This window comes from Gymnoscopelus braueri (assembly GCF_963280865.1).
Source record: "Gymnoscopelus braueri genome assembly, chromosome: 21".
In the NCBI taxonomy this organism is placed as follows: Eukaryota; Metazoa; Chordata; class Actinopteri; order Myctophiformes; family Myctophidae; genus Gymnoscopelus; species Gymnoscopelus braueri.
The window spans coordinates 31222232-31243808 of record NC_137623.1 but is presented as its reverse complement, the minus strand read 5'-3'; the positions used below and the strand labels follow the sequence as shown (position 1 = coordinate 31243808).

The 21577-nt window shown below is 40.9% G+C and overlaps 1 protein-coding gene across 2 annotated transcripts in view; it reads left to right on the top strand.

The window, feature by feature from the left end:
- LOC308077615 (integrin beta-1-like) overlaps positions 1–21577 on the top strand; it is a 63736-nt gene that overhangs the window by 16695 nt on the left and 25464 nt on the right. Inside the window, exon 1 of one of the 2 annotated variants that reach the window (XM_080418372.1) lies at positions 4270–4586. The exons of the other annotated variant lie outside the window; for it this stretch is intronic. The gene's annotated coding sequence lies outside the window, so the exon portion shown is untranslated. Of the gene's footprint in view, positions 1–4269; positions 4587–21577 lie in introns of those variants that run through there. 2 annotated transcript variants of the gene reach the window in all.

Below are 21577 nucleotides of genomic sequence, written 5' to 3'. Positions count from 1 at the left end.
CTTACATGAACGGACCTGTTAGACAAAGTATTTTAAATGTAACTGTGCTGTTTTAAATGTTTTGCCTAATAAAATATTCAATCAATTCAATCAATCAATCAATGCCTCTTTCTTATATTATTTGACTTTGGCCAATGTTTGACCAGTTTGAAAAGTTTGTTGATTACTTTTGATGCAGTAATGGTCTTCTTTGTTTAGGTATTAAAAAGGTCTTAAACGTCCTTAAATTGTCATCTGGACCGGACCCGACCCACAGGTTGAGAACCACCAGACTAGAGTATAGACTGTCAGGTTACTGAGGGTCACCATTGTTTACACAGACATTTACATTTAAATAAGCCTCCTGGCTTTTATTTAGTGTTTTATCCTTTTGGTATGTGTGCATCTGTATGTTATTCAGTGGTGGGAAAAGTACTGAAATGTTTTACTTACTGTAAGTAAAGGTATCAATACTGCAATGTAGAAGTACTCCGTTACAAGTAAAGGTCAGAAATTCAAAATTTACTTGAGTAAAAGTACAAAAGTATTGGTATCAAAATGTACTTAAAGTACCAAAAGTAAAAGTACTAAAATGTTTGAAAATAGCAGATCTACAAGCTCACAACGTGTCGCCATGTGACGCGTTGTGAGCTTGTAGATCGGCTATTTTCAAATAGCCTAGGTATAAAATAGGACTAAAGTGGTTAATGTATGTTTTATAATGTAATCATTGGTAACACTTTAGAATAACTATTCGTTATAAGTAGTCAATAGATCATTCATAAACTGTTAGTTAATGAGTTATTAATGACTTGTTAATCATTTATTAATAGTTAGTTAAGGATTAATAACAGTGCCTTATAACTGCTTAATAGATAATTTATAAACCATTAGTTAATTAGTTATTAATGTCTTGTTAAATGTTTGTTAACAGCTAGTTAAGGAGTTGTAACCATGCCTTATAGATAGTTAATAGATTGATGCATTTGTTATTTTTGTACTGTTTTCTTTATTAATTAAAAATACATTGTTCATTATTTCATCTGTGGTATTTATTTTGTAAAATATTGAACAAGGTTGAGGTACCAAAATGTGAAATATGTCCACAGTATCACATCAAATTTCTGTACCCCCCATTTGCTGTTGTACAACGTGTCTTTGGTATTAGTAGATGAGAATCAAATCATTAACAATTGATTTGTAAAAGGTAAGTTAAGTATTTGTTAATTGTTAGTAAATGAGGAGTAGTGGCAACTTTAGAATAACTACCCAATAACATAAATTAACCATTAACTCATTAAGTGCCAAAAATATTTCTGGCTATATCACCCCTGTGCCAAGGCCAAAAATACATTGTAAAAAAAAAGTGCTTTGGAGCCGAGATACAGCCTTTTCAGTAAGAAGTTAAACAAGAAGTGAATGGAGCAGCAAATCTTCAAATCATCATATCTTGGGTTCTGAACCTTTTTTTTCAAAAAAAAAAAAAAAAAAAAAAAAAAGATATTTTTTTGAGTTTTTTTTTTTTTTTTTTTTTTTTTTTTTCCATGACGTCTCAGACGTCATTGGCACTCTGGGCTTATGAAAAACGTGACGTCTGCGACGTCATTGGCACTTAACAAATACTTAACTCATGTTAGTAAATGAGGAGTAGTTTAGAATAACTACCCAATAACATAAATTAACCATTAACAAATACTTAACTCATGTTAGTAAATGAGGAATAGTTGCAACTTTAGAATAACTACCCAATAACATATATTAATTATTAACAACTACTTAACTAGCCATTAGTAAGTGTTTTACTAATAGCTTGTTCATAATCATTTGAACATATATAAGGCATAGTTATAAATCATTAGCGTACAGGTAGTAAATATTTAACAAGCTATTAACAAGTCATTAACTAATAGTTTGTGAGTATTATATAAATTATCTATAAGGGATAGTTATACCTCCTTAACTAACTGTTAACACATATTTAGCAAGACATTCGTAACTCATTAACTAATGGTTTATAAATGATCTATTAACTAGTTATAAGGCATTTATAAGACATAGTTATAAATAATCAGCATACAGTTATTAAGTCAGTTAACTAATACTCTGTGAGTGATCTATTAGCTATATATAAGGCATATTTATAAATCCTTAACATACTATTAAAACCTATTTAACAAGTCATTGATAACTCATTAAATAATTGTTTGTCAGTAATCTATTAACTATCTATAAGGCATGGTTACAACTCCTTAACTAGCTGTTAACAAACATTTAACAAGACATTGATAACTCATTAATTAATGGTTTATAAATGATCTATTAAGCAGTTATATGGCATTGTTATTAATCCTTAACTAACTATTAACAAATGCTTAACAAGTCATTAATAACTCATTAACTGACAGTTTATGAATGATCTATTAACTACTTATAACGAATAGTTATTCTAAAGTGTTACCTAATCAGGTATATCTGCAAAGTAACTAAAGTTTTCAAATAATTGTAGTGGAGTAAAAGTACAATATTTGCCTCTGAGATGTAGTGGAGTAGAAGTAAAAGTATTGACAATTGGAAATACTACAGTAAAGTAAAAGTCCCTCAAAATTGTACAGTACTTGAATAAATGTACTTAGGTACTTTACACCACTGATGTTATTGCATATATTCATTGTCAATAAAGATGTCAACCGATCAATAAACCAAAGTCAAAAGTTATAGCCTGCCCCTTACATGTAGCCCTGGAGGGGATTGAGATGAGCTCTGTTCCCTGCTTGGGGGGAAAACAGTCTCTGGAGAGTAAACAGGAAAGCGTTCAAAATTTCCGCTATCTGAGGACGAGGACATTCTTTTAACAAAAAAATGCAAAACGTATCTGGCTGTGTTTGGTGTTTTTCATGAGACCAATCCAAAATGTATATCCAGTTTCCAGAGAGAGGGCAGAAAGTTGTGCATATTCATAATGCTGTCACTCTGCACATTCTTTTTGTTGTTTTTCTTTCTTTTCTTTTTTTTATAGGCTACTTTAAACTGAAAGTTTCTTGAGAATGCCTGATCAGTGGAAAAAATCTGTATGGGATTTCACTGAGATTTACAGCCAGCACAGAAACGGAGGAGACCAATCCTTCATGTCTCCATCACACGCACATACGCGCACACATAGGACCACAATGGAAACAAGCCCTCAGGGTCTTTTGTGTTATCCATTTGGCATTGTGTATACACCACTGTACTAATTGTAACTTATAAAGTATTCAATCAATCAAAACGCATACACATGTCGCACCCCTTTTTCCTTCATATAGGCTATTCTTCTCATTTAAAGGTAGGGTAATTGATATTTTTTGGTTAAAACAAAATGTTTTTTGTTAAAAGGTTAAAGCTTTATATTCTGATAGTAATCATTGCTATAAAGTGTTTGCGTATTTGTTCAGTAACAGGGGTCTCCATGTTTCTCCAGCTCTTTAATTAACAGAAAATAAATTTTCAGATAGGTGACAACATTTCAGCCAATCAGGAGAGCGAACCCATTTATCAGCTTCATTTTTATCTATTCCAGTTCCAATTTTGTCTGCTCATTTCTTTGTGTCATCACTTCCAATTTCACTTATTTAATCTGTATCCTGTCTGAGTACTCTCTCCTGATTGGATAAGATTGGTATCCTTATATTTTTGTTTTAGCTGACCTTGTATTGAACTGTACTTTCCTGTGCTTTTTTGCAACTGCAACTGCAAACTGCTAATAAAGTATTCAATCAATCAATTAAAAAAAATGCATTTTCTGTTTAATAAAGAGCTGGAGGATGGAGACTCCTGTTACTGAACAAACACTCAGCAATGATTACTATCAGAATATTGAGCTATAGACCAAAGAAAATAATTGACCCTACCTTTAATTATTAATGGTATTTACTTTCAGTTTCCAATTAATTTGTCTAGTAAATACATTTACCATTGGATATTCTTTAGTTTTTTTATGTGAATGTTTTTTTGTAACTTACAAATCCCTGATGATGATGAATCTGATATTATTGTTGCATGTCAAACTGGGGGTCCTTGAAATAAAAATGGTTGAGAATCACTGCTTCTTCAAAATCTTCTCTGGCTGGCTGGTTCCCTGGCTTATCTTTTGAAATGGGGGTCTGTGGTCTAATAAGTGTCAATTTGGGGGTCCTAGACGTGAAAAAGTTTGAGAACCACTGCTATAAATAGTCATGGGAGTGGGCGTGTGTTAAAACAGTGACGTCAGTTGGCATTCTTAGAAGAGGCGGGGTCAAGGAGGAGAGACGGGGAGTCAGATCGATGCTGCGGACTGCTGTCCGTCCCGTCCTGCTTTATTCTACAACATTTCCATTTTAAATATTTTATGCATTGTTTTTTTTGTTGTTTTTTTCCCCCCACTTCAAATCATGTCATTTTGACAGTTCCCCCGTGTTTTTTTAGAGGGGGTAAAATAAAGGGAATGAGCAGCAGAGAGGATCTATAGTGGTGACTTTTCCCCTGCAGAAAGTGAGTGGTGCCAGCGGGGCAGATTGTTGCTGCTGCTGCTGCTGCATAGCGGATCATTTCAATAAGGATCATCTTTATGCTGCCTCCGGACTAATACCAAGGTAAACCACTTATTCGTCCACTTATATGCGCTAATGCTGCTTAATGTTGTGGTGTACAACAACAGCTACGTTTGGGACGTAGTAGTTATTCAAATAATTCAATTAATGAATTTGCCACGCTTTTTAACGGTTTCCTTTTTTTTTGTCTCCGCCAGGCCGAAAGGCATCGGCGAGATTATGTTTTGCACCCTGTCCACATGCGTGTGTGTGTGTCCGTCTGTGAGCAGCTAATCTCCGGCACCGTTGGGCCGCTGTGCGCACACACTCCTTGGATGCCAGAGCAGAACCTCTGACCCCAATTTTTTAGATCGGCTGTTATAGCACCACCAGGAGGCCAATTTTTGCAAAACACATTTTTTTACAGTACTCCTACAGATTTTGTTCTAACATCACGCAAATCGGCACACAGTATCTTTATAGTCATTAAACCAAACGGGTCATTCAGATTTTTCAGATTCCATCCTGATTGGCTAAGATTGGCTTCCAAAGTTTGCAGGAGTGCTCCGTTTAAAACAAAATGCCTCAAATCATGAACACAGCCTGACATTTCTGTGACATTTGGCACTCACATTCTCACTAGGCCGAGAAAGAAACGCTACTTGAATTCTTTCAAATCAGCCTCATGGTGGCGCTATAACAGGCCGATTCGCGCCTTTACCTATAACTGCACGATCTGTGTAAAACTTTGTATGCACACTCGCTAGAGGCCAGGAAAAACGTCTGCTCTGCATTTTTCACATCTGCCTTTTATAGCGCCACCAGGAGGCTGGCCTATGTAAACAATTTTTTTTATATTACTCCTTCAAATTTCACGCAAATTGGTACACATGAGCTCTATAGTCATGGGATCAAGATGGATCTGTTTGATTTTTCATATTCTAACCCGATTGGCTAAGATTGACATCTAAAGTTTGCAGGAGTGGCCCGTTTTGAACAAAATGTCTCAAATCCTGAATGCAGCGTCCGATTGTGCTGAAACTTTCAACATTTTAACATTGCCCTATTATAGCGCCACCAAGAGCAGATTTTTGCAAATCATTTTTTTTTATATTACTCCTACAAATGTTGTCCAAACATCATGCAAATCGATAAACATTATGTCTAAAGTCAAGTGATCAAGACGGATCCGTCCGATTTTTCATACTCCATCCTGATTGGCGAATTCCGAACATTGCTGGCCCACAATAACCTGTATACCTGACCTGGCGGAGACCTGTGCTCCGAGGAGCACCTTTTCTAGTTCAGACTGTTACACACGTGTTCCCTGTCGTGTTTGAAACTGTTCATCATCCCATCTCATCATATTAATGATCATTTCACATGAGATGTTGACAGTGTGCACTGGAAATCATCAGAGAAATTCTGTGTGTGTGTGTGTACTCTTGCTTTGGCAATGTAAACGTATGCCAATAAAGCAAGCCCATTTCAATTTAACTGATGTGTGTTAGAGAGAGAGAACGTCATTGATGAAGTGTTTTAGACCTCTAGATAACATCAAATTGTGTCCCAAAGACAGACAATAAACTTCCAACCACTGTACTGTTAATATGTTATTCCATTCAACATTTAATAAACACAATTACAGTGGTTGGCTGGGATGACAACTGTTCATTTATAATTCATCATTCATTATTTTCTATGGGTTGGCCAATTACAGTCTCTTTCATCAGATCGGCCTACTCTTGTTGCTTATGAGCTTTGTTTAGAATAACTAAATCACTCTGCTGCAACTCAACCACCCGTACTGTACAAAATAACCTCTTAAATGGTAAAGATAATTTATTAGGCATTTCTGCTCTTTTATATTGGGACGGGGTATTGAAGAGAGATTGGGGGCTAAGAGGATATATAGCCTACGTGTGTGAATTATTTGACAAAATATCCACATGTAGGTTAGTAGCCTACTGACTGACCTAAAATCATGGCTCCACCGAAATTCAGTTCCCAAGCTGGCCTGCACCCAGGGTTGAAAACCTCTCGCATGTTTGAGTGTTGACTGTTTAATGGACCACAATGGAAACAAGCCTTTGGCCTTTTTACGTCTTGTCCATTTGGCATCTTTTTACTCGTAGTATACTGCTGTAAATCTGTCAGTAAAATATTCAGTCTATAAAATATACCTATATGGACTGCCAAAACCCTTAAAGCCAGCAACCTATATTCGTGAGCACAGCCTGCTGCACTGTCATTTTTCCTGGCAACAACAGCAATGCAAGTACTATATTATATACAGAGCTTCCTGCTTCTTGCTGCATCACTGTGGTCCTTTTTTAACCACATGAACTCTAGTGTCTCTAACCTGCTGGGGCTGAAATTCGTCAAAAATGCCAGATCTACAAGCTCGGCTATTTTCTGCTACTTAGTGCAGAGGAGGAAAAAAGGAGCGGACCCAATTATAGAGCCCAGAGGGACTCCGGTCGATGTTTGAGTGGTAAAAGTCAATGTGCTGGAGACGGGGAACGTGAATTCTTTAGTGACAATTTAACTCTGACAGTGTACAAATGGAACCAAATGGACCTGTACGGGTCCATTTGGTTCCATTTGTACACTGTCAGAGTATAATCACCACTCAGAATGTTACTGTGTGTAGGACAGACTGCACCGCCTCCAATGTGTATCGGACCAGGCAGAGAGAACAGTGCTATTTCATCAGACCCCAGACACACACGCCGAGCCCAACCACTTTCTCTAACCTTGTAAATACAGCTGACCGCTTTGACTCCTCCGTGCGGCTCCACCGTCCAGGGCTCAGTTTAATTAAGGAAATGGACGACGTGGGGGGTGGCAGGGAGGGAGGGAGGGGGAGGGCAATAAGGAACAGGGAGACGTATGGAGGAGGAGGGTTAATTGGAGAGAGTGGGGCCTGTCTGAAGGACAGCCAGGCGAGTGGTTGGGGGGGGGGGGGGGGGATTGAACGGCAGTAAGGACAGAGGAGATGGCTAATTGAGTAGGAGGGTACATTTAGGAGGGGTTGGGGGAACGGTACAAGATGGTAGCAGAGAGAGGGTAGCATGGGGGCGAGCTATACCAGCTGAATGGATGTGACCTCTAGCCTGGCTAACAGCTGCCGGAGGGGCCGCAGTCCAGCTGATTTACGGGCCCTGTTGTCAGCACAGCACACACACACACACACAGAGAACCCCCCCCCCCCTCCTCCTCCCGGTTGCCCCTTCTGCAGCACATGCAATGTCTCTCTCGTCTGTGTTTTTATGTCGGTGTGTGACACAGACCGTATGTGCTAATGTGTCCCCTTAAGACGGAAGTGATGAATGTGCACTTGCGCCGTGTGTGTGTGTGTGTGTGTGTGTGTGTGTGTGTGTGTGTGTGTGTCAGATAGAAGCCTAATTTAGTTTGTTGCACAACAACCGTATTGCTCCACAAATAAATGTGACACTTAAACATATTTTATTTCCTGGGGGGAGACCCCGCCGTGCGACTAAGTCTAAATGATTAGGCTTATATGGCCCCTCTGTGTTGCACCATCCCTTTGAGACAGAGGTGATAAACGTGCACTTTTGCACTGAATGGCATCCACTGTTGTGAAAAGGGGGATTTGGGGCCTGGAGGGGGGTGGGGCACAAACGCTTGCCTGTTAGAACCATTATCCCGAGCACTTGCACACACAAACACACGTAACCCTACTGTAAGTAAGGGAGTCCTTGTGATTCCTTTGGAACTGCATACAATGACAAGCTACAAGTTTCAACTGTTAAGAGTTACCTTAATGCATTGTAATCAGTTACATTAACACATTGTGGTCAGTTACTTTAACACATTGTACTCAGTTACTTTAACACATTGTAGTCAGTTACATTACATTGCAATCAGTTACTGTTACATTAATCCCTTTCAACCTGGTGCTATTTTGGGCATGTCATATAGGCGGGAATTGTCAACAACTGCTGATCTACAAGCTCACGTATCGCTTGGCGACGCATTGTGAGCCTGTAGATCGGCTATTTCTTTCACGGGACACCATGTTACGACAAAGTATAAAATGGGGCTTAAGAGGTTAGCCAAAGTTATGATAGTTTAACTTGGAAGCAATACCACAGAAATAACACTGTTCTTTGTGATACAAGGGCATGGCAGCTTCCTTTGTTAACCTTGTTTAGCCAAATGGGCTCCTTTCTGATGTTCCAAAAATATATTTTTGGCAAGAGCTTTCATTTGTAGCCTACGCTAGATTGCGGGGTAGGCTTCAGAATGGGTTTGGTTTGTGACCTCCAGAATTGGCCGAGCCGAGAATATTGCCTTGTGCCCTCATTTCCTCCCTGTCTCCACCTCAAACTCAAAGCCTGCGTTGTGATTTTCTTTTTTAGGGGCCTCTGGCTTCTAAAAATGGCCTCAGAGACGCACTCTGAGGAATGAGGCGGTTAAACTTGACCTCCGCTAGCCAAAGTGTGCTGTGAAAATGGGGCTTAACGTGTTATATTGTTAGTAAATAGTAGAGTAGTGTTGCAGCCTGTGAGATCTACAGCTCTCAAAAGATGTTTATTATAGTAACAGCCAAGGCACTGCAAGTAGAAAAGCAACCTTTGTTTATTCCAAAATTGCCTCTCATCCAGAGCCCACTCAATGTGTTTGGATGAAAGGGGCTTGGGTTTACAAATGTGGGTTTATTCACCAACATCATGACATGCCTATTTACCAGTCCCTGACAATGGAAGGTAAATATTACTTGGGACACCGACATAACACCCACTCAGAATTGGAATCTCCAATTTCCGAGGTTTTAGTAAGCCAAATACGTTGGGTTGTCTGTGTCATTATTATGTCATTGACTGTTATAACGACCATCAAATGATTGCTGTAGGCCTACTACAGTAGCCTCCTGACTGTCTTATTTCACTGTGTATTGTATATTTTAAAGCAGCACTATGTAACTTTCCTCTTCTACACCTGGATTTGAACCCGGTTTCCTGCGCAAGTGCTGAAATGTTTTACCTTTGAACTAATAGAGCCTACCTGCTAGTTCAAGGGATAAATGATGAATCTTGACCATCGGGTCAAAATGTGTGTCAGATCCTGTGTATAGGTGAGACATGATCTTTGACACAATCTAAATTTCTCAATAGAAGAGCAGATAGACCAAATACAACCACCCCAATTGTATAAGTTATATTATATTAACATACTCTACCATACAGATTGGACAACATTACATTGTATTCATTAAAAAAAAGTTACATAGTGCCGCTTTTAATATTTGGACCGTTTTTAACTCTCTCAGTGCCAAGAGTATTTTCATAAAGTACTCCCCCAGTGCCAGAAATTTGCGTTTTTTTTAATTTTGTAATTTTGTAATTTTATAAATAAATAATCTGATTGGGTTTTTAAACCCATAATACAGTTCTACCAGTAGAGAGCAACAAATCGACACATTGATGACCTCGCTGGCTCACTCGCCCCCTCCCAAACAGGCTCACGTCACATCCGGTCATAACCGGATGTTGACATTTTCGACAATCGTTGATCGGGCTAAATTACGATGCGATACACGACTACGATGACTGATCGTCACCCAGACCAAAGAGAGTAGACGTGGACCTCTCCGTTCGTTTTTTATACCGTGTGAAAAACCGTGACTTTCCCTATTCTGGCCAAAAACCGGAACCCAATGAGTCTGAAGGAGTCAGGAAGCGAAAGTGATCATGAAAAATAAACAGAATAGCGCGACCACAGTCAAAAGTAAAAACTCGGGATTTCTCGTGCTGGCACGGAGGGTACTCGGGAAAAACTCGGGATATCTCGGGGCGTGGCACTGAGAGAGTTAATTAGTATTTTGTTTCTGTGGGTCAGTTGAGCTTGAGAATTGCCAAAGGGAAGCAAATAAAAACCCATAGCACATAATTTCATTCCCTAATTCATGTTGTAGTTGAGTCCAAAACCCAGTTAACCTTACCTCAAGGCCAAAGTTTCCAGCACTCAAGTCCTTGTACAAATCCCCCATATATATTATTTTAAATGTATTTTTTTCAGCATTGGTATTAGTGAGACAGGAGAGTGGTGGGTAGAGAGATGGAAAGAGACATTTGAGACATGACGGGACTCTTTGAGTCGAAAGGACTTTAGAGACCGTCAAAGAGTATGGAACCATTATATGGTTCTATATAAAGAACATGGTTAATTTCTATAACTTTGTTCCATGTAGAAACTTGTGGATTCAGCATATTAGCACCTTTTTGGAGACTTTTATTTAAAGAGAAATATCACGATGTTAGTATTTGAGTCCAGGACTTGCTCTAAAGTCCGTTTTGAGTCACAAATTCACAATAAGAATAACCCACACATGAAGTGAATTTGATTTACACCCAGACACGGGACTGGGGGATTTGTACAAGGACTTGAGTGCTGGAAACTTTGGCCTTGACTTATACATGAGGTAAGGTTAACTGGGTTTTGGACTCAACTACAACATGAATTAGGGAATGAAATTATGTGCTATGGGTTTTTATTTGCTTCCCTTTGGCAATTCTCAAGCTCAACTGACCCACAGAAACAAAATACTAATTAAAAACGGTCCAAATATTAAAGCAGCACTAAGTAACTTTTTTTTAATGAATACAATGTAATGTTGTCCAATCTGTATGGTAGAGTATGTTAATATAATATAACTTATACAATTGGGGTGGTTGTATTTGGTCTCTCTGCTCTTCTATTGCGAAATTTAGATTGTGTCTCACCTATACACAGGATCTGAAGTAGTATGCGGTTGCACCACCAGGTACCCCCACCCATAAGCTATAGAGGTTTTGCAAATAAAGCCATCTCTTATAAGAGTCCTGTATTATCTGTAGTCTGTTTGGAAAGACTGCTCAGTCACAACATCATTTTCTATATGTGGATTAGCATATTGTTTCTGTTGGGTGGAAACCTCATATGTCCAAAACTGTTACTTTTCAGGATTAAAATTCAAAAACAGCAGAAGTAGCAGATCTGCAAGCTCAAAACGCATTGCTTTGCGCCATGGTTCGAGCTTTCAGATCTGCTACTTTTGATACTTTAGTGTGGCGCTGTAGTATGATCAAGTAGGGTGTTAATTTACGAAAAAACACAAAAAAAATATGGAGATAAGGGGTTTCTGCCCGACAACAACGATATAACAGCCAATACAGATCAAGTGGATGTGTGGTTGTTCTTTGCATTGACTTTTCATGTTGTTATCCATCCCGTGTCCTGTTGCAACAGACAGCATTGATCTAAGGAGCAGCCAGTGACTTATGATCCTCATATGCATGGATCTGTACATCAAAGACAACACGTCATGTACAATTAATCTGTATGTTCTGCAGACTTGGAGAGGTCAGTGGGTCACCGGCAATCGGAAAAGGTTCCTCACAAAGTAAAAAATATATATTTGACTTTAACACAAATATACAATATATAAATATATAAAATATCATATCAATAACTTTATAAATACAGGTTCTGTTTGAGCGTGATGATCTCATAAAAGCCTGGAGATTCCTTGGTTTGCCATCAACCCGGGAATCTCCAGGCTTCTATGAAATCATCAGGCACAAACAGAACCACACACCACAGTCAAACCATCACATACCACACATCAATCACATATTATTATGTATTTGATGAGGATAAAGTTGCATTAAGACAATTATCACTGAGCCTGTGGGAACCCTCTCTCATGCGTTGTTGCTAAAACCATGCCCCAGCCTAATGAGTACTGTAGTTTGGTTTTGTTTTGTCTAGAGCACATTCTTTCTAATCGGCCATGTAGGTCATGTCTGTTTATCAATCAGCTATGGTGTGCTGCTCCCTGATGAGTGGACGTAGTTCATTCCAGTTTACTCAAACTGCTCACCATTAAAGTTCAAACTTTGAGTGGAATAACAAATAACAGCCGAGGTCAAATCCGAATCTTTTAGACCTCACTGTAGCAGAGCTCTAACTTGCTAGTCTACAATACTCCTTTTAGAAAAACAACTTCTATTCAAACAACAACAGCTGTACAATCCTCATAAAGATCAAAACTTGGTCCTGGCTGGAATAGCAGAGCATCGTGTGAGTCCAGAAACCTTATTTTAGAACACTGTGTTCAGTCCGTGGCCTCAGAAAAGAATGCTTATAGAATGAAACATGACAGTTATTTTTCTACTGCTCCCAGGAGGAAATGCATGTAACTGGACTGCTTACTGTTCTAGGTCTAGAGTTGTTGGGTTTTTTTTTCTTCACAATCCCACGGCAGCGGAAATGGAGGCCCTTCAAGTGTCAAGCCTGGAGCCCATAATGAAAGACATCTGAACATCATTAACATGCCAGTCTTCTCGCATTAGGGCCTCAGCAGAAATGCGGCAGAGGTGTTGGCCCCACCAACGGCAGTCTAGTATGGAGTTTAAAGTCAGATTACGACTAAACTTTGACAGGACCGTCTAAATATAGAAAAAATAGACAAGCTTGAGAATAACCCTACAGTTTGCACATGACCCTTGCTTCTGTTGGACAGCTTGAGCCTTTTCCTCCATGTAGCTGCTCTCATGCAAATTCACACGGGTGTTCATGCACACGCATGTGTCTGTGTGTTGGGCAGTAAGGTATACTTCAGCCTCTACAGTATACCTGTGCATGTATTTCTCCTACAGTACATCATGCATTTGTATTATTGTTCATTTATGTGTAACTGATAAAGCCTGATCGATATATCGGTTTGGCCAATAAGTCGGCCATTCATTCATCGGTATTGATGATGTCGATACCGATGATGTCCCGATTTTTAACCTTTTGAAATGTTTCAAAAATAGCAGATCTACAAGCTCACAACACAACATGTGACACGTTGTGAGCTTGTAGATTGACTACTTTATATTTACAGTACTTGTTTGCTTGTTAATTTGACTAATATGCTTGATTTCATTTTGATCTATCCAAAGGTATATTTGTTTGCTTATAAATAAGTAAAATGTTATCAAATAGAAACTTTAATCAAATCTATGTTTTTCAAATTGATTTCAAGATTTTGCACTTTTATTTGACAAAATATCGGTCAAAACATTGGTAATCGGCGAGCTTGGACTTTCCAAAATCGGGATCGGCGTCTGACCTAAAATTCTGGCATTGGTCAGGCTCTCATGAACACATAAGTGAACAACGGTATGGATGAATAGAAATTAACAATTTGTTTTATCAGTGAGAAATTAAGTACCTTTGGCTTCCTTTGCTTCAAGACACGTATGCTTTCCTGTGCACCCGTCACTGTCATTCTTGGTGGCTGGACAAGTGTGATATAATAATTTGTCTCCTTAAGGGTGTTGTGGTGAAGGAATTACCCCTGCTGTGATTTAGGGTTGGCTCAACAGCGTGACACGGTGTTAGCCCCATCTTTTGTTTTGTTTCTTTCAAATTACTTCATTTATACTGATTGGTGTTTTTGGGGGGCCCTAAACAAAAAGTCTATATGGAGTGCTCTATTTTGGTTGAAAACTACCCTCAAGTCCCAGGCAGCAAGACCCGACACAAATACAAATATTTAGATTAAGAAGTAGCATACACCCTTTTTCATCAATACTGGCTGTGCCCTAAGTTGCAACTGTTCTGGAGAGATGTTTTTAGCACCCTTTCTAACATATTACATCGTAACTTAGGTCCAGACCCCTTGTTAGCTCTGTTTGGCATTATGGAGGGAGATGATGCTCCTCTTACACATACAGAACGTCGCATGATTGCCTTTATTACTTGCTAGGCGAGCAGTTTCGCTGATTTGGAAGGATGCTGCCCCGCCCACGGTCGTCCAGTGGCTTCGGGACATAATGTCTTGTCTTAAGCTAGAGATGTTGCTACTTTCAATTGTTAGTTCTGAGAAGAAATTCTATAAGACTTGGGGACCCTTCTTGACATATTATTTCCACAACACACCAACATAGCGGTTGGAAGACGTGTACACGATCTTGTTGCCAGTGATGCCTGAACTTAAAAATGATCCATTGTGCTTGTCTTCTGCTCTTTATTCCTGTTTTTTATTCTAATTTGTTATATTTAGACAAATGTGCCACACAATTTAGTTTTCTACTATAACTCGCGGTGGGGGGATCAAACAGCTAAATTGCAGTTGTTGTACTCTTATTTGTTATTTTTTTCACTATGAACGTTCAATCACTTCTGTCTGAAAAAGCGTAGTTGACCCCCCCTGGGGAATATTCAAAACATCTAATAAATAGATTTTGAAAATAAGTAGCATACAAATACAGAATGTCTCAAAATATGTCACAATATTGAACATGATTCATTGTCGAATATATCACGGTTAGACAGTACTAAAGGAGTAGCTCACCCACAAAATTACTTATTTTCTATATATTACACACCCCGTGAAGCCTTGAATTCATATCTTTTTGTTTTTGCCGCATTCCTTAGCCAATAATTTGATAATTGCGACAAAAACAAAAAAACTCAATTCAAGGCTTCATGGGGTGTGTAATTGATAGAAAATAACTATTTTTTTGGGTGAATTACTCCTTTAAAATTTCAATATGTATCGCACTATTAAAAACATATGCCATATCTGTGAGGAGCGAAACTTACGTTTCACTATTATAGTTGTGTGTACTGTTTATTGGATTAATTGATTGGCAAAACAATGAATAAATACAAATTAAGGCATGGTTGAACCATTCGCAGGGCCCAAACAAATCTTTACTTTGTGTAGTTGGTCGGGCTGGCCCCGATCCTGATTGTATTGTTATACAGTAGCAATTGTGGCAGTCTCCTGTGGTTGGCTTGTCAATACTACGGTATTGGAATATTGCGGTTATTGTAACAGCCCCACAAATTCTTACTCTAGCTGACAGACTGTAAGGACCCTTCTTAGCCCTGGAGCAAAAATGTCATCTCTGATTCCTAATATTGCAGCCTTTAGTGACCGTCTGTAGCCATGTTTTTCCCACTCTGAATAACAGACGAAATGTTATCGAATAATTACTGAGTTTGAGTCATCAGTTAATTTCCAAAAGGGTTATCATGGACAGATAAAGCCTCTGTCTGTGCTGCCAACAAACACATACCGAGGCAGCTTTGTTTGGTTTATCCCAGTTAGATTACAGGGATGGCCTGGTTCAGCACTGTGCATCAGACACGGTGGATTCACACAGACAATATGCTGCCGTTTTGACTGAATAATACACTTTAGTGTCTGCAACAAGGTAGTCTGATAGTCCCCCCCCCCATGTCTCTCTCTCTCATTCTGCCTTTCCTTTTCTTATGCTCTCCTACCCCTGTGTCTCTCCTTTCTCCGTCTTTCTCCACTTAGTCGTACGTTGTCACCATCATGACATGTACTTGTCTGTTGCCTTTTAGGCTTTGTAAACAAAAATTGCACAGGGCACATATAACTTAAATAAATAAAGAAATGACTCACATATTTAATAATTTTATACTTTCAAAATATTTTAAAAGTACCAACCATATATCCGAACGACTCGGCGCTCCCTCGAGTCCTTTTCGATGCACGCACAGAGTTGGTCATATATGCACATGACCATATATGGGCATAGCGGTCGGATCTGTGGCTAATATGGACAACCGGATCTCCATGCGTATCGGGTTTGTTTATGGTAATGTTTGAGTCATAGTGACATGGCCGTGGTCCTACCTATATAAGGGCGTATCGGGTTCGTTTATGGTTATGTCTGAGTCAGAGTGACGTGGCCGTGGTCCGTCCGCCGGCCCTCCCATTAGCCAAATTCAATATAGGATTGTGACAGGCCTATTTAGACATCAGTAACTCAGTATTCCATCTTTATGTCCTGGGCTTCGAGGGGGGATTTGGCTGGTTGCCAGACAGCAGGCTGCGGCCTTCCTGTGTGATTGGGTTTTGAGCTTCCTGTGTTTCAGCAAAGGAAGGGCCGACTCAGCAAGCCCTGAGAGAGACTGGCAGAGGCTTACTGCAGCCGCCCGCAGCTCCGCAGACTGAGCACTGAGCTCATGGCGTTTGCAAGGGGGGCTTCCCTGTTTCCTGCCGAATCCCCTCTGTTGACGCATCACTATTCAGGCCTGTTGCTGTCTGTCGCCTGTCGGTGAGAAATTAGAAGCTCTGTGCTTTCATCTGTGTCTCCTCTCAGATGCTGACTTAAACGGTAAAGCAGATGCCACCATGTTGACAGAATCGTGAGTGATGCTTGTATAATCCCAGGTCCAATATCGCTCCAGACATTTCTATTCTCTCTAGAAGGGGCTGCGAGTGTGTAACAACGGTTGATCTGTGAGATGACGATTTTATTTTAAACACATGATTATTCTCTGGTTTTATGCAAGATGTAATTTAATGTCATCGAGGGGCGGGCCAACTTACTTTGCATCGCATCATAGAGATTGTATGTCAGTGTCTGCTGGGTCATGATGACCTGCTGCTTGACTGCGGGTGCTGTGAGTGAGTGCAGAGACCAGGTGGAGAGGATGATTCTGAAATAGTTTGTTAGCACGACTGCAAGGCTATTTTCACCGCAGAGATACAGCCACAAATAGTGACGTGGAGTTCTGCACGGTTCAAAACGGCGAGAGCGATAAGCTGGGAGATCTATTCAAACAAGATGTATTTTAGACATGGAAAAGGGGAAAAAAAGATTAAGTGTTATTGATGTTTGTTTCTTCCAGTAAATGCATGGCAGGTAGCCTACCTGAAGTTCCTCTTTAGACAGTGTTCCACCAGAAGTATATATTTAGCCCCTTCCCATAAAACTGGGTTGAAGCCAGTTTATGTGACACAGTTCCGTTTGAAAAGGTCATACTGCCATTTCTGAGAGCATCTTATCTGCCTTTCTAAGCAATGAAATTGTTAAACCCTTTTTCTCTCGACACCAAATCTCTTCACCGAAATCAGCATTTCGATGGCCAAAATGCAAAACCTCCTATGTGCAAATTTCATGATTTTCGGATTTCACTGTGGATAAGGACTATATGCTATGCTGCACATGCTCAGTCTGTCTGCAAGATAGTCCCGCCCCTCATTTTGTCAGAAAAAGTCATTTGACTAAAACCTCCTATCTTGTTCAGTGCCAATTAGAGCTAAAATGTTGAAGCGCAAAACCTCTTATCTGCACCAGAACTAGTTGAGCAGCAGACAGAGCTGAAAATTGGGAATTCTATGTTATGTAGACCGTCTAAATGTCTATCAGTTTGTAGTCATCTATTATTTAAAAAAAAAAAAAGTGTCTTCCCCCCTTACTAGTTAAGTATTTGTTAGTAACTCTGTCAAGTTAATTGCATTGCCTTGTTGATTGCTAATGATTAGTGTCAGGTGGTGACACTTTTATCACACCAAGAGTGTGAGTTGATAAAAAAAAATTATGGTAATACTTGATACAGTACTGTAGAATGTATTGATCTCAAAATGAGCATAAAAAAGCATTATTTAACACAAATAATGTTTGTTTGTAAGCCTAACTATTTCTAGGTAAAAACCTCCTATGTGCATCTATGTAGATAGGAGGTCATTTTTAGGTATAGATAGGAGGTTTTGGCATTGAACATTTTTTACTTGTGGTTAGAGGTTGTCATTGCTGCTTAAATGTGAACGTCATTGTCGTGATTTTTTATTAATTGCAGATCAAAATCACACGTGAACACCGTGGCAGACAACAACCCTGTGAAAATATTGTGGTGTGTTGGTTGGGGGGTATGAGGGTATGGGGGTGGGATGGGGTTTGGAGTTATAGGGTGTGGGAGGTGTGGGTGGTGGTTGGGGGGGTATGGGGTGGGGGGTGCATGAGGGTTTGGGTGGGTGGAGTTTGGGGGTTGTGGTGTGCTGGTTGGGGGCATGGGGACCGGGGGTTCTGGGAGTGGGGGTAATGGGTTGGGTGGGATTTGGGGGTATGAGGGTATGGGGTGGGATGGGGTTTTGAGTTATGGGGGTTGTGAGGTGTGAGCTGGCAGTTGGGGGGTATGGGGTTTGTGGGAGTGGGGGAGTATTGCAGGTGGTGGAGTTGGGGGGTAGTGGGTATGGGGGGGATTATGTTGAGGGGGGCATAGGCCAGTTAGGCCGGATCATACAGGATAGGGTCTTTGTGATGTGAAAGTGTGGTCTAGCCAACACCAACTCAGGACTCCTGAAGTGGGATGGGGTTTTGAGTTAGGGAGGTGGAGAGGTGTGGGCTGGCAGTTGGGGGGGGGGGTTGTGGGAGTGGGGGAGTATTGCAGTAGGTGGAGTTGGGGGGTATAGGGTATGGGGGGGATTATGTTGAGGGGGGCATAGGCCAGTTAGGCCGGATCACACAGGATAGGGTCTTTGCGATGCGAGAGTGTGGTCTAGCCAACACCAACTCGGGACCCCTGAAGTGGGATGGGGTTTTGAGTTATGGAGGTGGAGAGGTGTGGGCTGGCAGTTGGGGGGGGGGGGGGGTATTGCAGGTGGTGGAGTTGGGGGTAGAGGGTATGGGGGGGATTATGTTGAGGGGGCATGGGTCAGTTAGGCCGGATCATATAGAATAGGGTCTTTGCGATGTGTGAGTGTGGTCTAGCCAACACCAACTTGGGACTCCTGAATCGCTGCCCTCCACACTCTCCTATCTAGCATCAGGGTCTTGAGCTCTACAGTATTGTTGGCTACGCTGTTACGCCGAAGTGCATCTACGTAGGTAGTGCACTTCTTGTCTCTCCTGGCTTTGCCCTGGGTTGGCTCTCATAGTGTTTGTTTGCTTGCCACTAGTTATGGGTCCCTGACGCAGTGCCCTGCCTCATCCTTCTCTCTCTGACTTTGTCTGTGACCCATGGTAGGTTCCTGTAGAGGACCACATTTCTGATGTGGTCCGTCCATGTGACTCCTAGTGCCATTCATAGCATTCTTGTGTAGACTCCATCCAAGGCCCTTTCCTGTTGTGCTGTGACGGTCCATGTCTCAGCCCCATACAGCAGTACTGACTCCACTGTAGCTATACGAACAGCCGCCTCTTGAGGTCTTCTCCCATGTCTGATTTCCACACTCTCCTCATCCCATGCAAGGCATTCAAGTCAAGTGCCCCCCGGACCTTCAGGTCCTGTTCCATTGAAGCAGTCCGGCCCAGGTTATTAGAAGTCCTGGACTGCCTCGAGTAGCTTGTCTCCATCATCTGAACCATCTTCTCAGGAACTCCATAGGCCCGGAGAATGTTCATCAGATTCCCCCGGTGGATGGTGCCAAAAGCCTTTTGGAAGTCATGAAGGTGATCACCACTGAAAGATTCCGCTCCTTACTCCTTCCAGTATCCTCCTCAGCACCAGTATCTGCCCGAGTTTCTCATTACAGGGTCTAATATGGGTCTAAGACGGTTGAGGATCTTCCTGTTAGCCGTCTTGGCAACTTGTGAGCTCAGGCTAATGCCTTGGTGAGTTCGCCTGACTTTGGTACTGGATCGATGATCATTTTGCTCCACAGCTTCGGCAGCTTGCGTGTGTGCTTGATAAAATCCAACACCACCTCGTCTATGGGCACATACATCAGAACCTCTGCTGTCACTCCATCTTCCCCGCAGCTCTTGCCTCACTTGATAGTAGCCTTGGCCCTCTGGTACTCATCCATGGTGAACCGTCTGGTTTGGGAAGGTCATGGAAGACAGGAGCATCGGATCATCCTCTTCTTCGGTTGAAGGAGGATTTCCTAGGAGTGTTTTGAAGTGCTGGTACCATGTTTCAACTCGTTCCTCTGCGCTTTCTCCCCAGATCTTGGAAGTCTGAGAAGAGCTTCTGCCAGAAATGTCATTGATGAGCTTCCAGCTCTTGCCATGTTTCTGGTTAACATGCACCTCTTTAATGTCCCTGATCTTTTGGGTCAGCTCCCGTTGTTCCAGTTGCATACACTTGATATAGCTCCTCCTTCCTCCGCTTATATTCCTCCCTCAGACCCTCTCCTTTTTGGTCAGCGACAAAGTCCCTGTGTGCTGCTCTCATCTCCTCCCTGGCTGTGGTGACTCTAGGGTCAAGGCATCCGTATTTCCTCCTTGCTTATAGGCTCTTTAAGACATTCAATGATCTTACATACTATTCCACTATCCACACCGGACACAAGGTTGGTGATCCAGTTGTATGAGTTAGGGGAGTTGGAGGGCATGAGGGTTTGGGTGGGTGGGGTTTGGGGGGGGTGTCGTGCTGGTTGCGGGGAATGGGGATTGTGGGAGTGGGGGGGTATTTCAGGTGGTGGAGTTGAGGGTATAGGGGGGATTATGTCGAGGGGTGCCTGGGCCAGTTGTTTTGTAGTCCACCTAATTGTTGTTTTTGGAAAAAAGCGTATACAGTCTACTAACCATTTCATCCATTGAAAATGCGCTAGCGTATACCCACGACCACGCGCATCTCGTGCAGGGAATGATTATTGTATACCTCAGAAAACAAACCTAGACCACACCACTGATGCAACTGTTTGCAGCTGTAAATGTATGTATTTACAGCCTGTACTATTTATCATTATTTAGTTATGCAATCACTTAACATCACAGTGCAAAAGCTCCTATCTGCAGAATTATCCAGGAAAAGTGGGGAAAAACCTCCTATCTGCATTTGCAATATGAGATCAGTGTAATTAACATATAATATTGTAATATAATCCAGAAATCCAGAAACGATGAATTATGTGATGGGTATCATAAAAAAATAGCATTGTGCAAAAAAGATACAACATTTTGTAGTTTTCTTTTTCATTTTCCCAACAATGTTAATTTTTCAGATAGGAGGTTTTGCGTTTTGGCCATCGATTTGTCGAAGCTCACAATGTGACGCGTTACGGCGAATTGTGAGCTTGTAGATTGTAGACGTGTCATTTTCACCGAATGTTCACCACAGAATAGGGACGCTGGGGTTCATATGGTTTTTAATGGTCCCATGGAAAAGGCATCTTTAACAATTCCACTTCCACAATGTGCTCCATGTGTGATACTGGCAGAAAACAATCTGTTTGTGCTGTTTTGTCTTGTGCCCTTGACACATTATGAGGTTATGCTAGAATTATTTTTACTTATGGTCACATTAACATTTTCTGTTTGTTGGAGAGCACTTAATAATTTTTTATTACC